This window comes from Condylura cristata, unplaced genomic scaffold (genome assembly GCF_000260355.1).
Source record: "Condylura cristata isolate star-nosed mole 26May11 unplaced genomic scaffold, ConCri1.0 scaffold00031, whole genome shotgun sequence".
In the NCBI taxonomy this organism is placed as follows: Eukaryota; Metazoa; Chordata; class Mammalia; order Eulipotyphla; family Talpidae; genus Condylura; species Condylura cristata.
The window spans coordinates 13,649,643-13,665,954 of record NW_004567132.1 but is presented as its reverse complement, the minus strand read 5'-3'; positions in this window follow the sequence as shown (position 1 = coordinate 13,665,954).

The following is a 16,312-nucleotide window of genomic DNA, read 5'->3' as shown; positions in this document are numbered from 1 at the left end:
CACCCCCAAATCCCCATTGTCTACCCTAGGGACAATGCAGGACAAGGAACAGCAAAGGTGGACCAAGCCAGTCCAGCCTAATGCCTTCACCAGTTCCTTTTCTGCAGGGAGATAGAATCCCAGAAGGCCATCCTAGTCCATGCTTATATTTGGCACTAGCTGGGGGAAAGGAGATGGTGCAGAAGTCAGCTCTTGTTGTGGGTGGCAGGAGGTCACTTCTCTTCTCCTTTGCATTTTTTTGTCTTTGAAAAAATGCTTTACTAAGTATACCAAGTGATTGTAATTACATACTGCCATTACATACTAGCACCATCAAATCTTAGCATATTCCTATAATTGTTTCAGATTAAAAAAAAAACAAAATAAAGTAATAACTAGTTGAATTGATTTATGAATCTCTTCCTAAATCTATTCTCTTTCTCCCCATGGGAAATTATTATTTGAAAGCTTGCTTTTGTATTATATCTATACATGTAGATATCTACAAAAATATGTACTTTGCTGGTTTTGAAATGTCCATATCTATATAAATGAAATTATATCACTACTTATTTCTTGGAAGATTTTTCACTCATTATTATATTTTTATATCCCACCACATTAATTCCTATCACTGCATTTTGTGAAGACTCCAAAATTTATCTCTAATCTTGAACAATGGGCTGCCTCCAGTTAGTTTTGTTTCTTTGTTTGCTATTAGTACAATACTAAGAACATATACATATAGTCATGTGCAAGAATTTCTCTAGTATGTTTACCCACAAGAGTTTAATTGCTGAGTTCTATGTTTTTACACATTTAGTAGAATATATCAAAAAACTTTTCCAAATTTATACAGCATACAGTCTCCTAGCTGTCCCATACATTTGTCAACACTTAGTGATTTCTGACATTTTAATATTGTGATTGCTGTGATAAAACACTTAGTGTAGAGGGTGGGAAGGACACAGGGACTATGGTGATGGTACATGGGTGAACTTTTGATGGGAATTCTATGGGGACTACACCCAAGAAAAGAAAGCAAACATTGTAAGAAAAATAAATAAATATAATTAATTAATTAAAAAAGTAAAACAACTTCAAAAAATCTTAGTATGGTTTTGTGTTGGTATGTCTCTAATTATGAATGAGGTCAATCATTTTTTTGTGTTCTTATTAACAATTCATATTTTTGGTGCTATTAAATATTTTGTCATGCCACTTTGTACATTTATCTGTTGTTTCCCTCATTAATTCATAGGAATTTTTTAAATTTTCTGGATCCTAAACTTCTCTTACTTGAGTTGAAGATATTTTAGTTGTTTGTTGCTTGTCTTTTTACTCTCTTTATAGTATCTTTTTATAAACAAAAGTTATTAATTTTAATGTCGTTAAGCTTATCAATTATTTTTCTTAAAGACTTATGGTTTTGTGTGTGTGTCTCGTTTAAGAAATCCTTCCCATCACAAAGTCGGAAAGGTCTACTTATTTTCTTCTAAACATTTCAAACATTTGCTTTACGTATTTAAGTTCATTCTGAGTTGACTTTTATTTCTTTTTTTTTTTTTAAAGAAGATTTATCTATTTATGCATACAGGACTGGGGTACAGGCCAGAGGTGCAGGGGTGATGAGAGGATTCACCAGAGACAGTGTAGGGGTAGGACAAGCAGATTGACGAAGTACACTGCTGAGGGGCGCAGCAGGGAGACAAGAGAGATCTGTTGAGCCATGTGGGTCACCTCCGGGGTGGGGGATGCAACTCGCACTGAAGCGGCTGTGGCTAGCTTGCAGTGCTGCACCACAAAGGGAGTGGAGCTTTAAAAGGCTGAGCCACCAGGGAGGGCCACTGAATTGACTTTTATGATTAATATAAGGTGTCTGCTTTTATTTTTTCCCCAGATAACCAAGTTTCCCAGTACTTTTCCCCATAGATTATACATCAGCTTTCCATTTATCTGTAGGCCAGTTTCTTCTCTTCTGCTAATGGTCTATTTTTCTCTCTGTATACACAGGGATTACTACAGCTTTATACTTAAGGCGACAATGCTTTAAGTTTACTGTGCTCCTGCTGCCATCCTTTTTGACATTTGTCTCAAGATTTGCCATCTTTTAGACCATATACATTTATTAGTTGTATTACAATATGTTGGAAAGAATTTACTAAACCTCTACTTTGTACTATAACTTCTGCCATATCTAGTGTGTGAGACACCTGCAAAAACCAGAATTCCCACCGCCATGGTTAAAACTGAAATATAAACAGTAATAATCTATATCTCTTTCCTTTCCTTTCCAGAGTCCAGGTAGCTATCAACCCCCTTTCAGGAACAGCATGTCCAGCACTTTCTGATTAAATAAGGTAAGGACAGTGAATTCTTCGATTTTGCTGTGGCATGTGGGTTAGCTCCCTGGCTGGGAATTGAACTTAGGGTTGTAGTGTTGCTAGCACTGAGACAACACATAGACCACCAGGGAGGTGGTGTTGTAATTTCTTTTTTCTGTTCTGTTTTTTTTTTTTTTTTTTGGCTTCTACTGACTTTTGGTTTTGGTTTAATTTGTTCTTCTTTTTCTAGCCTCTTTTGATGTAAGATCAAACTGAGATTTTTCATATATCTTAAGGGAGTTCTGTATTGTTAAACAATTTCCTTTTAGTATAGCTTTTTCTGTGTTCCATAGGTTCTGGTGGCTAATATCTTCATTTTCATTTGTCTCCAGGTGATTTTTAATTTCTCCTTTGATTTCTTCATTGATCCAATCATTGTTCATTAGCATGTTGTTTAACTTCCAAATATTTGTGATTTTTCTGCCTTCTTGTGGTTGATAGCTAGTTTTCCACTGTGGCTATAAAAGATGCTTGATACAAATTTATTGAGACTTGTTTTTTGTAACAACATATGTTCTGTCTTCCCACACCTGAGAAGAATGTGTGTTCTGCTGTTTGGGTGGAATGCTCTAAAAGTATCTATTAATTCTTTTTCATCTAATTTATCGCTTTAAGGCCATTGTTTCCCCATTGATGTTTTTTTGTTTGTTTTGTTTGATGATCTATCCATTGGTGTAAGTGGATGCTAAGCTCCCTACTATTATTGTGTTGTTGCTAGTGATTCCTTTTAGGTCTGTTAATATTGCTTTGACTGTTCTGGTGCTCTTATTTTAGGTGCATTCTGATTAGTGTTATGTCTTCTGAATGGATTCACACCCTTATCATTATATCATGTCCATTTTTTATCTCTTGTTACCTTTCTTGGCTAGAAGTCTATTTTATCTGATATAATTATAGCACTTCCAGCTTTCTTTAGGTTATTTTAGGCTACTCTTAACACATGCCTAGTATACATCATTAGTGGAAAGAAAAGTATCTTCAAACTGAATAAGCAGGACAAGCTATGACACTGAATCTTTTAGTGTAATTTGAATATTTTCTGGAACTACTTTTTGGTGGAAATTTTACTTGTTTACAATTCAATATGAATCAGTGAGTTAAAAATTATAGACCACTTTATAAAATATTTATCACAGCTATAATCTGTCTTCATCTTATTTGATCCAATTAAATGCTTGGAATTTTCTACCTGCTATTAAAAATAAATAAGAAAATTATATGTTAGTGGACAAGTCAATTAATTTTAAGCAATTTGTACTGTTGTCTTTATTTTAACACACAAGGAAAAGTTGAATACTATAATTAAACAGGACTATTTCTGATTACTATACACGACTCTTATTTAATTATTCTGAAAAGCCTAACACTTGTATTTACTACAAAGTACTTTAAAAAAGACTTATTTGTAACATTTTATTTATCTAAATGTTACACAATTTGTTATTTCAAGGTAAGTCATAAATACCATATTTTAAACTAATTTTATAACACAAAATGGAAAAGTCAGTAATATTAGATTTATCTATATTAGTATTCATTACTTTTAGATACTATTCATAATATACTTCTAAAAGCTTTATAATCTTCATTGAAATATATAAAAATATAGCTATGTTGGAATCAATGAACTAAATTTTAAAAAGTCCTATTCATTTTGTGAGGATATATATTCCCAATATATTATTACTTTTTGCCAAATTACCAAAATTCGTATTATATTTATGTTTTCTCATCTATTTTGCTACTATAAATCAATGAGAGGAGTTTATGTGCGCATATACACACACACTCATATATATTTATACACTCATACTTTGTATTATGATGATACAATTAATAAAAAAAAAACATTTCAAGTCCACATCATATTATCTGTGAGGGAAGTAAAAAATACATATTTTAAAAGGAAAAATAATGATATATAATACCTAACTTGGAGATGAATTTAAGTATTTTTATTTGTATTTATTTTTTCAAGTATTTATTTACTTATGCACATAAGAACTGGGGTACAGGTGTAGGTAGTGAGAGGATTTATCAGAGACAGAGTAGGGAGCAGAACAGGAGGACTGAGTGAAATACACTACTGAGGGGAGCAGCAGGCAGTACAGGAGAGGTCTGCCTTGCCAAATGGGTTACTTTCCTGGCCAGGGATTGAACTCATGCTGTAGTGGCTGCAGAGAGCCTCATAGAGCTGTGCTTTTTAACCCCTTGCACCACCAGGAAGGGCCCGAATTTAAGTATTTTTAATGAATGCTGATGTTAGTGGACAAGTATGAGTATGTGGTAGTCTTCATAAAATACATTGAAAACTGATGGAATAGTTTTATTTTTAAGTGATAGAACTTATAAATTACATCTTTGCAATAATTTAGACTTATGATGAAAATGTTCATATGTCAGCTGTATGAGGGAAAATAGAGTTAAAAAAAAACCTAACTTTGTCATTATGTCATGATAACATGTGAAGACCACTGTGAAAATTCCAAAGAAATACATGGTATTTCACAGAAACTCCCGGCAGAGGTTCAACTGAAATAATGTGGATTTCTACTGCAATCTAATTTCTGCTTCCACCAACAAAAAGAACTCTTTGGAAAATACCTGCCGGAAAGCACTTAGACTCTTGAAGTTTCAAGTGAAATGATGTCAATATTGCATTCAATAGTTTGTTAAATGGTCATGACCATGTGTTACATTTTAAGATATCTCAATAAAGTAGCTTAAATACTATCTTGGGGAAAGACAGTCATGACTCAACTGAGTCATGACCCAATTTTCTAGAATGTTTTAGGAAATGGTAGGCACAAGGGGTCCAAGTTTAATTGCTGAGCTATCTTAACACCAAGTGGACCTGGGATGTGGGAGTTAGGGTATACTGGACTCAGAAAAAGATATTCAGGAGGTCATTTATAGACCATAGAGGCCTACCAGTAGTGAAGTGTAAGGCTAAGATGACCAAATGTTCCAGTTTCCCTGGACAATCCAGTTAGTATCTGTTGTTCTAACTTTTGAATAGTTCCCTGTGATACTATGATTTATAGTAAGTGTCTACCTACCTACCTATCTCTATCTATTCATCCTATGCTATTCAGCTACATTTCTGGGCACAGAACTTCTTGGAATTTCTTAAAAATGATAAAGTTGACTTGTTGTGACAGACAACCCCTTCCAAACACTCCTGAGATTATGCAAATAAAGTGACTTCTGAAAAGTACCTAATGATGGGAACTGGTTGTTGGGAGAGTCAATCAAGTGACTGGAAGGTTGGAACTTTCAGTTCTACCCTCTCTGACTCTTGGGAGAGGATCAGGGCTGGGATTTGACTCAATGACCATTGGCTATTGATTTAATCAGTCATAGCTCTATAATGAAGCTGCCACAAAACCCCAAAAGCTTCTATGTTGGGAAACACATGAAAATGCAGGCAGAGCATGAAAGCTCTGTGCCCTTTCCAATACATACCCCACCTTGTCTTATGTATCTCATTCATCTGGCTTACTACTAAATTATTTCCTTCTATAATAAACTGGTGACCAAATAAGTAAAATGTTTGTCTGAGTTCTGTGAGCATCTGTAGCAAATTAATTGAATCCAAGGAGGGAATAGCTGGAACCTCTGATCTACAGTCATTTGGCCAGAAGCATTTGTGATTTACAGCTAAGTGGATGCTCTTGTGGAACTGAACCCTTACTCTGTGGGCTCTGATACTATCTTCATCTAATGTCAGAAGTGAATGAAGTTATAGGAAATCTAATTAGTGCCAGAGGATTGGTGGTGTGGCAGAAAAATACATTGGGGTTAGGGGTATAGAATTACTTCCAAAGTATTTTTATTTGAGTGTAGATGACATGAGAGTTATATACTAAATATTTATCTTTAAATATTTATCTTTAATTTCTGTACTTGTGACCAGTAGTGAATTGGTAAGGGATTACAGATCATGTTTTGAGAATCATAGTTCTAGAAGCCAGACTAAGACCTTTAGGATACAATTACTCTGAGTATTTAATGAGTGTTTGCCCAGTCAAGTAGCGTTAAGTACTGAGACCAGAGTTAATGCCCATGTGAATGAGGTACACGTAGCTTCTTGTTCCTTAGATACAGAATACACCCCTCAGTGGAAAAGACAATGAAGAAGAAATTGCCTGATGGTAAAAAGATCTCAAGAATAGAGGCCTTGCTAAAGAGGGGCCAGGGATATTTTGTATCACTTATACTGACCATTTCAGCAACCCCAGTTTTATTATATATTATTTCAGTTATGTGTACATCTTAGTTCCAGTCCTTAATGTGTCACTTCAATTCAACAGATTTCCAAAATAAAAAGTCTGAGTCCTGAATTAAGAAGGGATTAAACTAGATGGCTATTAGCTTCTCCCAACACCCCATTAAAATTCTTTAAATGACTCAGGAATAGACTAAAACTCATAACAACATCAGTCATTTAAGGATGGATAAATAGAAAAAAAGGTTAGAGGTTTATGGAAAGATACTAAGTCATATAAAAGGAAAACAGTGTTCAAGATGAAGAGGACTACTCTTTTGAACAAAGTTTATGAAAGGCAATTTATATAAATAGTACTTCCTTTATATTTATAATAAGTTCATAGAAAGTAGACATTAAGAATGAGATAATAAATAAAATATGCAAACTGGCAGTTAGGGAGGTTAAGCATAGAAGGAAAATAGGTAATTTAAGGGGCAACTGCAAGGAAACTGCAATGCTGGAATTTATAACTACTGGAATTATAACTACTGGATTTATAACTACTGGAATTAGAAGCAGTAAAATGCTAAATGATATGACAGGCAAAATTCAGAATCTTTCTCAGAAACAGGAAATCAACAAAGATGAGCTCATAGACACAGAGGACAGAGAATGGAAATGAGAGTTGAGATCATAGAAACAAAGGGCAGAGAATAGAGATTTCATATACACATAGTTGTTCCAAAAATGTTGGAGGTATAAACCTACAAGGGCAAGAAAAACAGGAGACAAAGCATTAAGCTTCTAGAAGAGGGAGAATAAATGAAAGAATGGCAAATGCTTAAAAGACTAAAGAAAGGGTGTATTCATAGCCAACAGTAGCGACTGACCACTTCCCCACTCTGAGAAGCCAGGTTACTGACCCCTCCAGTACTGGCAAAAGACTGGAGTTTTAGCTCTGGAAGGACCTCTGTTGGGGGGAATTACTGGCAAGGCTGAGAGCCTACTATGTAAATCACCTGATGCTGAGATTAGGGAAGGATACATACTGCTGGTGCCTCTAGAGCTCACTCCCAATTGGTTCTTCAAACCCAGAAAACCAGTTCTTTGCCCTACAGGAAGGATATTGGAAGCATTTTCTGTGGGGAAATCAGGCTAGTCTAGGTATAAAGAAACAGCTTCACTTATAGAGTTGTTTAGTCAACAGATCCTCTCTAAGCACTATTTCCAAACAGCTTTTTAAATAACCAGATTTAAATGTAAACACACAACCAACAATTAACAAATGTGAAGGAAAGTCTTGATATGCGATAGAGATCAGATTGCCTAAATAAATAGAAACAGCAATCTGAAGGAAAGAGAGACCATGTAAGAAGGAAACAAACAAAAATTGTCAATCCTCAAAGATATATCCATGTAGTAAGAACAGAATCATAGAACAGAATCAGGAACAGAATCGTGTTTAAAGAACAAAAGGAACTCTTAAAAAAATAAGTAAATATCTCAAGTTGAATGAAGGAGTAGAAGATAAAGACAATATTTTAGGAAGAACAATTAAACAAAATTAAAATTATTTCTTAAAAATTTTTAGAAGAGGGCCCTCCCTGGTGGTGCAGCGGGTTAAAGCACAGCACTAAGAAGCTAAAGCCAGTTCCGCATGAGTTCGATTCCCGCCTGCCCCGGAGGTGACCACATGGCGTGGCAGATCTCTCCTGACCCACCCGCTGCTCCCCTCAGCAGTGTACTTCGATCTGCCTGTTCTGCTCCCCACTCTCTCTGGTGAATCCTCTCACCTTCCACATCTCTGGCCTGTACCCCAGTTCTATATGAATAAATAAATAAATCTTAAAAAAAAAAAAGAAAAAAATTTTGGAAGAAAAAGAGAAGGGGTAAAAATTCTCAATGAAAGTATTTAAGAAATTTTTCTAGAAATTCAAGATGTGCATTTCCATGGAGACAGAGAAAAATGCTGATTTACATATGAAGAATCAGTTAGAATGGTCTATCTAAGAATAAACCTGAAAACTAGAAGATATAAACCAAAACTTCTATCCTAGAATTGCATACTAGCCAAAAAATTAATCCTCTCAGAACAGAATATAAAAACATGTCAGACATGGTAATTTTCTAAAAACTTACTTTTTGTGCACTTTTCTGGAAAAGGTTCTGGGGGTATGCTCCACGAAAATGAGAAGGTAAACCCAGAAGAAGATATAAGATATAGAAAACAAAGATTCCAACAGTAGGAAGGCTAAGGGAATTCTCAAATAATGGTGAAGAGAAATCATAGCATGTCAGCTGCATATCAGACATAGAGGACAAGCAAACTGCCAAAGCTCAGAAGTCTCCAAGAAATAATTGTATAGGAAAACAAAATTAGAACACTTAGTACCAATGAGTATCTTGACAGCTGGTTAGAAATTTGGAGTTGAGTTAGTGAGAAGTACACTGAAAACCAAGGAAGTATAAAAAAGAAATACCCATTGACAACAAATGGATGAGGAAGATGTATGTCTAGCCATTTTGGTCATATACAACAGCTGAGGTATATAGCAGAGTCATACCATCTAAGTTATGTAATTATACCCTGTGATGTTTGCACAATGACAAAATCACCTAACCATGCATTTCCCAGAAGATATTCCATCATTAAGTGACACATGGTAGTATGTGGTGGAATACTACTCAGATATATAAAAGAAAGATGAAATCTTGCCATTTACAGCAACAACATGACTGAACCTTGAGATATTCTGCTAAGTAAGATAAGTCAAATGGAAAAAGATAAATATATGCTCTCATACATGTGTGATATAAAGAAACAAAACAAAACAATCTTGAAGAAAGAGAAAACAGACTGGTGGTTACCAGAGGAGAATGAGATATGGAGTGGGTAAAATGGGTGAAAGGGGACAACTATATGGTGATGAAAGGAAAGTAGACATTTGACGGTGATCATGATGCAGCATATACAGATGCTGAATTATAATGCTACATACCTGAAATCGAATATAAACTAACATTACCTCAAAAAAATTAATTTGTAAGGATAAAACAACTCCTTTGCTTAAAAAAGAAAAAAAACAATAGACAGTTATTAATATCTGGACAATTAAAATGTTATCTGAGAAAATAATCATACCTCTCCACATGGCACAACTGTAAATAGTATTTATTTATTAATAATAATGCAAACATTGATTATCAAGCTAACCAAAGTTCCGATAAGAAGATACTGGAAAATGGAGATGGGAAGAGCAATTGAATGTGGGGGGTATTGGAGGAGAAAGAAAAATTATTTTTTACTTAATGGACTATGACAAAAGTAAAAAAATCTGGAAGTAGCAATAAAGGAAAAGCATATAAATACAAAAACCAAAATAATCATCCAAGAGAAATGAAAGTGACTACTTCCTAGGATGGAGAAATGAGGTGAGTGTAGGGTGGGGAGGGAGTATAGGAGTCTGCTGTTTTTCAAAAATAGAACTCTGACTCTTTAAAATATATCATATACAATCTTGATATAAATGAAAGCTTAAAAGAAAATTAAGACAAATAATCAAAGACTGTTTCTGGACAGATACAATTTCTCTAAGATAAAGAAACACAAGAATTTGTATGCATAATTAATTAAAGGAAAGCATGACCTAGATATATTCTTGTGAGTTTAGAATTTACAAGACAAAGAATCCTATAATTTACAACAGGACCAAAATAGAGAAGGTTTTAGACTTTTGTTCAACAATAAACAGTGGAGGACAATGGAGAAATCTGTAAAGATACGAGGGAGAAAACTGGGTCTAGGAGTTCTATAGCTAGCCAATATATCTTCTCTTTTACTTCTAAAAGCAACAAAAAGAGATACAGAGATGTGGTTTAAAGCATATCATACTCAAAATTTGTCTAGGAAAAAAAATTACTTGATGAAATGTCCTTTTATCTGAGAGATAATTTAAGAAACTCAAAGTTTATGACATAAAAGTACTTAGTAGGTATTAAAATCAGGCAAACAAAGAATTCCATAATATTTTAATAAATTTCATTTCAAAACAATTCAAATATAAAAAATTCACTATTAAACATACATATATTAGTTTCTTAATAGCAACAGCTAATATTTATTAGTTAGACTTTTGTCTAAATGCTTTACTTGAATCATCTCATTTAATCCTCAGAACAGTCCAATGAGGAAGGTACCCTAATTGTGTCCATTTTACAAATGAGGAAACTAAGGCACAGATTACATTAAATATGAATTTTCCTAAAGCCACACAGTTAACATACTGGCTATTTAACTATTGTTACAGAATTCATCTCCATAAAAGGTGGAGGAGCAGCACAATGAATGGGCACAATATTCTCTAGCCCCAATTACACACAGGTTTGCAAGACCTGCTAGCTGTGTCATGTACCGGACCTCCTGAGTTGGGGAGCTACTGAGAGCTATGGGTGGAGCTGAGCAGCCCCTGTATTACACAGGAGACAGGTTGGTCTGTCTCTCTGTCTTGCTTTTGTAGACAGAACTTGTACCGACCTGTACTGATACTGCTGGGGAAGAGACATAGGAAGGAGACACTTGTAGACACTTGGAACAGATACTTAGAAGTGACACATTGGTGAGACACATGTGGGAAGGCTGTCCTCAGCAGAGACAATGGCAGCTGTTATCTTGATTTGTACTTTGACCTTGATTTTTGGATCTCTTCTTTTGTTCCAGACTTGCCTAACCTCTTATAGTGCTTTGTCAGAGGATGCCTTGGATTGTGGCAAGCTTTTGGGTCTCAGCGGCATTGCTTCAGGCCAAGTTTGTTTGGCTGGGCATTTGCCCATGAGAGAATGGAAAATTTTGGGAAACTATTAACAGGAGTATCTCTTCTTCTCTCTCTATGCATGCTAATCCTATTAAAAATCTCTCAAGCTATATAGAGAAACAGAACAAAAGGTCAAGAAAAAGACATAACTACCAAGTCATAGATCCGAGGGCTACAGCAAGGAAGGAGTAGGGAAGAGGGTGGAAATAGGAGAGGGAAGGACACATCCGTGATGTTTCACGGATGATGTGGTAGTGGGAGAACCATGGGATGGGTCTATACCTGAGGGAGGATATCAAGTACTGCACAAAAATGGACAACAATGTATGAAAATTTTTAAAATTAAAAAATAAATGTTATTTTTTTTACTTTAGAAAAAAGAACTTTCTTGCTAACCATCTTACATTTATTTAATTAACATTTATGTTCTAACATCTCCTGCCTACCCCACCTAATATAAACTTAAAAATGGATTTTAAAACTAAAAAAAAATTTTAAATAGGTACATTTTATGCCTCTTTTTGCTTATTATTTTACAACTTTTAAAAATTCTCAGTGCTTGGGAGAGCTCCTTGCACATAGAAGAGAAAGATGGTTGTAATATAATATATTCTTTATCAACTGAAACTACACACACATGTAAGTAGGTAAATACATATGCATACTGAAAATGATAGGAAGAGTACCCATCTAACCACTGTAGGGTTGACTTAAGAGTAATGAATGCTATCAACTGATTTTTACAATCGCTGTATTTCCAAATTTTATAAAACAATTATATATTATCATACTAAGAAAAAAGCTATCACAGTAATCCTTCATCAAAAATTTTAAAAGGCTAGGTTTAAATTGGAAAAAGGGATTTTCCATTTATCAGACATTGGCTTTAACTACTGCCACTAATATATAAAAAGTTGAACATCCAATCAAAAGTAGTCACTCAGTTGGGTAATTATCTGCATAGCATTTGTTACTATCTCACATCTCTCTTGACTTGTTTATTAATTGTATTTTCACCCTGACCTCAATGTAAGCTTTCTTTCAAGAAGAAACCTTGTCTATCTTGTTCTGCACCCTATTCTCTGTGCCCAGAACAGTGCCTAACTTTGGAGGTGTTTATATATACTGACTGAATAAGTGAAAGAGCACTTTCCAATCAATTCTTAAATGTGGAAATCAAAAAATGGAAAAAGGATGTGATTTTAAAGTGAATGCACATATCCAGTAAGTACTAGATTCTAAACTGTAATGAAAGGAATATATCTACATTATTTATTATTAATTTCCAGCTCCTCACATCATTTTAGCATGTAATAGTTACTTAATAACTAATGCATAAATGAACATGATGTTTAATTAAAAATTGCTCATTACCTTATTAAAGATATTAGGGAAGATTTTATCCAATGACCACAATCAGGCAGTGATGCAGCTTAAGTACAACCAGGAAAAATGAAAATTTATAAGCAAAAAAAAGGGGTGGGAGTCAGTGGATGAAGAAATTACTAAGAAGAAACATCAAAGCTAGAGGGATTCATGATAGATGAACTCAATGGGGTTTTTCTGAAAGCAGGCTGTAGTGATAAGGTGAGGGCAAAGGTGAAGAAATTGATCAAATAGCAAGGTTGGTCAGTTAATAACAAGAGAGACTGGTGAGCTTTAATTGACGCATTAGGATTCTTGCTAAAACTGGACCAAGCAAGTCAAGGATAGAGCCTCAGGTCCACATCTAGCTTAGTTAAAAAGAAAGTGTTCAATTTCATTAATTTATGCAATGATAATGAAAGCTGTAAACACCATCTCTCCTGTCAAAATAGGATAGGTTTCTTATTAAATTGCACAAACTCATTGTTTACAAGGGGATGCTCATAACTATCTTGGATTAAATGCCTTTTTTTTTTAAAGATTTATTTATTTATTCATATAGAACTGGGGTACAGGCCAGAGATGCGGAAGGTGAGAGGATTCACCAGGGACAGAAGAGCGGGGAGCAGAACAGGTAGATCCATGAAGTACACTGTTGAGGGGAGCAGCGGGCGCGTCAGGAGAGGTCTGCCACTCCATGTGGATCTCTAGGGGGCAGGCGGAAATCATGCAGAAGTGGCTTAAGCTTCTTAGTGCTGTGCTTTGCTGCGCCATCAGGGAGGGCCCTTAAATGTTTTCTTTTAAGATGAAAAACTCATTGAGGGCAAGGGGTATATTTATTTTGTTCATGTAATAAACCTTGTGTTTAGCCCATGGTAGATGCTTAGTATTGCTAATGAAATCATTGAGTGGAGAGCAAATCAGTGTCTTTCCTGGATACTTTTCTCTAATTGTAAAACACTCATACCTTTAACTCAGTTATTTGCATTTATAAAAAAAAATTAGCATTCAGAAAAAAATCAAAGAAGCATTCATAAGGATATTATTCCTAATCACAAAGTGTTTCAGTAAAATTTTTAAGTAAAACAATAAGATATTCAACAGTAAAGAACTGATTATTAAACATCAAAAACATTATTTTGAAGAATATGTATTGAAGTGGGAATATATTGAGTGAAAAGAGGAATGTACCAAATATACTATGTGATTTAATCTGGTATATATAAGTAAAAAAACAAAACTATACTGTATTTATAATTGAAAAGAATTCTAAGGGGAATTGACCAAAATTTCAATAGCAATTATGAGTTATTTTTATCCTGATGCAATTTTTATTCTTTATACTTTCTTCAAAAATTGTATAATTACTTTTCTAACTAGAAAACAAAAATTTTTCTTTTTGAAGAAAGGAAAGACTTGCTACAACTTCCCTTCTGTTAAACAGGTTCTCAAATTCAGAATGTTATCAGAAGCAATAGGAATTTATTTATTTTTTGGCCTGGGAAGATGACAGTCATTCACTGGTAAGACTGTGTCTACCAAAAGCAGGTGACCATCTTTCAAATAATAAGAGGGTCCAGCATGAAGAAATGTGCAAGAACAGTGTTCTAGGTTTCAAGTCACCCAATGAAGCTATGAAGAACAACTACATTGTCTCTATATTTGGGCAAATCCTGTCTGGTATTGTGACCAAGATGAAGTTGCAGAGACCATTGTCATCTGCAGAGACTATCTACCTCCACTACACCTGAAAGTACAACTGCTTTGTGAAGTCCCACATGAACTTGAACTTGCCCATGTACCAGCTTTGGGGACATACAGAGGAGTGACACTGTCACAGTGGCAAATGATGGCTCTGAGCAAAACTGTGCTTTAGTGTATTCAAGGTCATCAAGGCCATGTGAACCAAGAAGCAATTCCGGAAGTTCTGAGACTGGATGTCAGGCCATACTGCCAGACAAAATAGTATCTTTCTGTTAAAAAAAAAAAAGAAAAAAGAAAGTATCACCTAGATGGTGGGCTAAAAGAAATTGTTTCCTCTGCCCCTTTCTCCTATTTGGTAGGTCTGCACTGAATATGGCAATTTGCATTTCTAATTAATACCACAGGGTTTAAAAATGGCAACATAGGATGGCTATGAGGTATAGTGAAAATGATGTGGGTTTTGAGGTCAATCAGGTTCTGATTCTAGTCTGCCCTGTGCAAGGTGTGTAGCAATAGTTGACATACTTGAGCCTCGCTCAGCCTGTTCCACATCAATAAAGTAATGGGTACCTCATAAGTGTATTGTGACTGTTAAATCTCCAAGGCAGTGCCACCTTCCTTAAGGTCATTAATTAATGTTGATTCCCTTCTCTTTGATTTCTTTTAAAGACGCAAACACACACACATATGCCATACCACGGCTTATTGTGACACGATTTAGACACCACTGGTCAGATCATTTCCTCCAAACCTAACAAATCATGGATCCCTCTACTACGAATAAAGTCTTCACTGTTCATCTATAAATTGGGGATAATAATATAATATCTGCTTTGACATATTAGGCAGTGATAGCTACTTTGCAGAGATGCGTTCAGGAGGATTAAACAAGATAATATATTAAGTGCTTAATACAGCAAATGGCATATGGAAGATGCACAGTAAATCAGTTTTCTCATGTATAAAATGAGTATAACAATAGCACTTTACTTCATAGGGTCATTGGAAGGATTAAATTACATAATATATGCAAACCATTAAAAAATGTAAGTTTTGACATTATAAATTATTAGTCTTTGAGAGAATGGAAAGACATTTTTTTTTTTTTTTCAGAATCCTCCTCAGATTCTGATCAAAGTATTCAGTTGGGTATTTGATAAATACCTTAGCTACATTGTTCCCTAATGAATAAAAACAAGTTTTGGCACCTCAGAATGAAACTTGGGAGTTGTGTAAATTTGGCCTACTTTAGCATCAGGAAAGTCTAGAAAAATAAAAACTGAGATGGTAACAGTTGAGGGCCCAATAGGCCATCTTTAGAGACTGGGGTCAGTGAATCTAATTCCAAATGAGCTTTCTCTTCTATTTTTAGGTTTCTAACTTCCTTAGATAAAATCTATCCTTTTAGGGAAAATACAGAGAATATGCCTCTGTGGGCTTGCTTTGAGGGAATGCAGGTGCTGCAACGACCCCGGAGGTGGCTGTGTGAATTTGTGAACTGAGGTGACAATATTGACGCCCTCTAGAAGAAAAGATGCTGTGCTTACACACCTACACAGGAAGTTCAGGCCTCCTCCGCCCAAGCCAAGCCAAGAGGGCTGTCACAAAATTAGTTATCAGGGAGGGTGGAGGTTTAAAAAAATCGTGATTTGGGGGATATGTGACAGGGACTTGGTGCTATCTTCAGCATCATCCATCAGGTTATCTAGGGATGAAGTATATCAATCAAACCTATTGCACTGGGCATATGGAAATCACATTGTTCATTACCACTTTCAGCATGCAGGGACTATCAGGTTAAAGTAAGTATCAAGGAGGTAATCTTGAAGTGAAAAAGAAGTAACAGAAGGTGGAAAAGG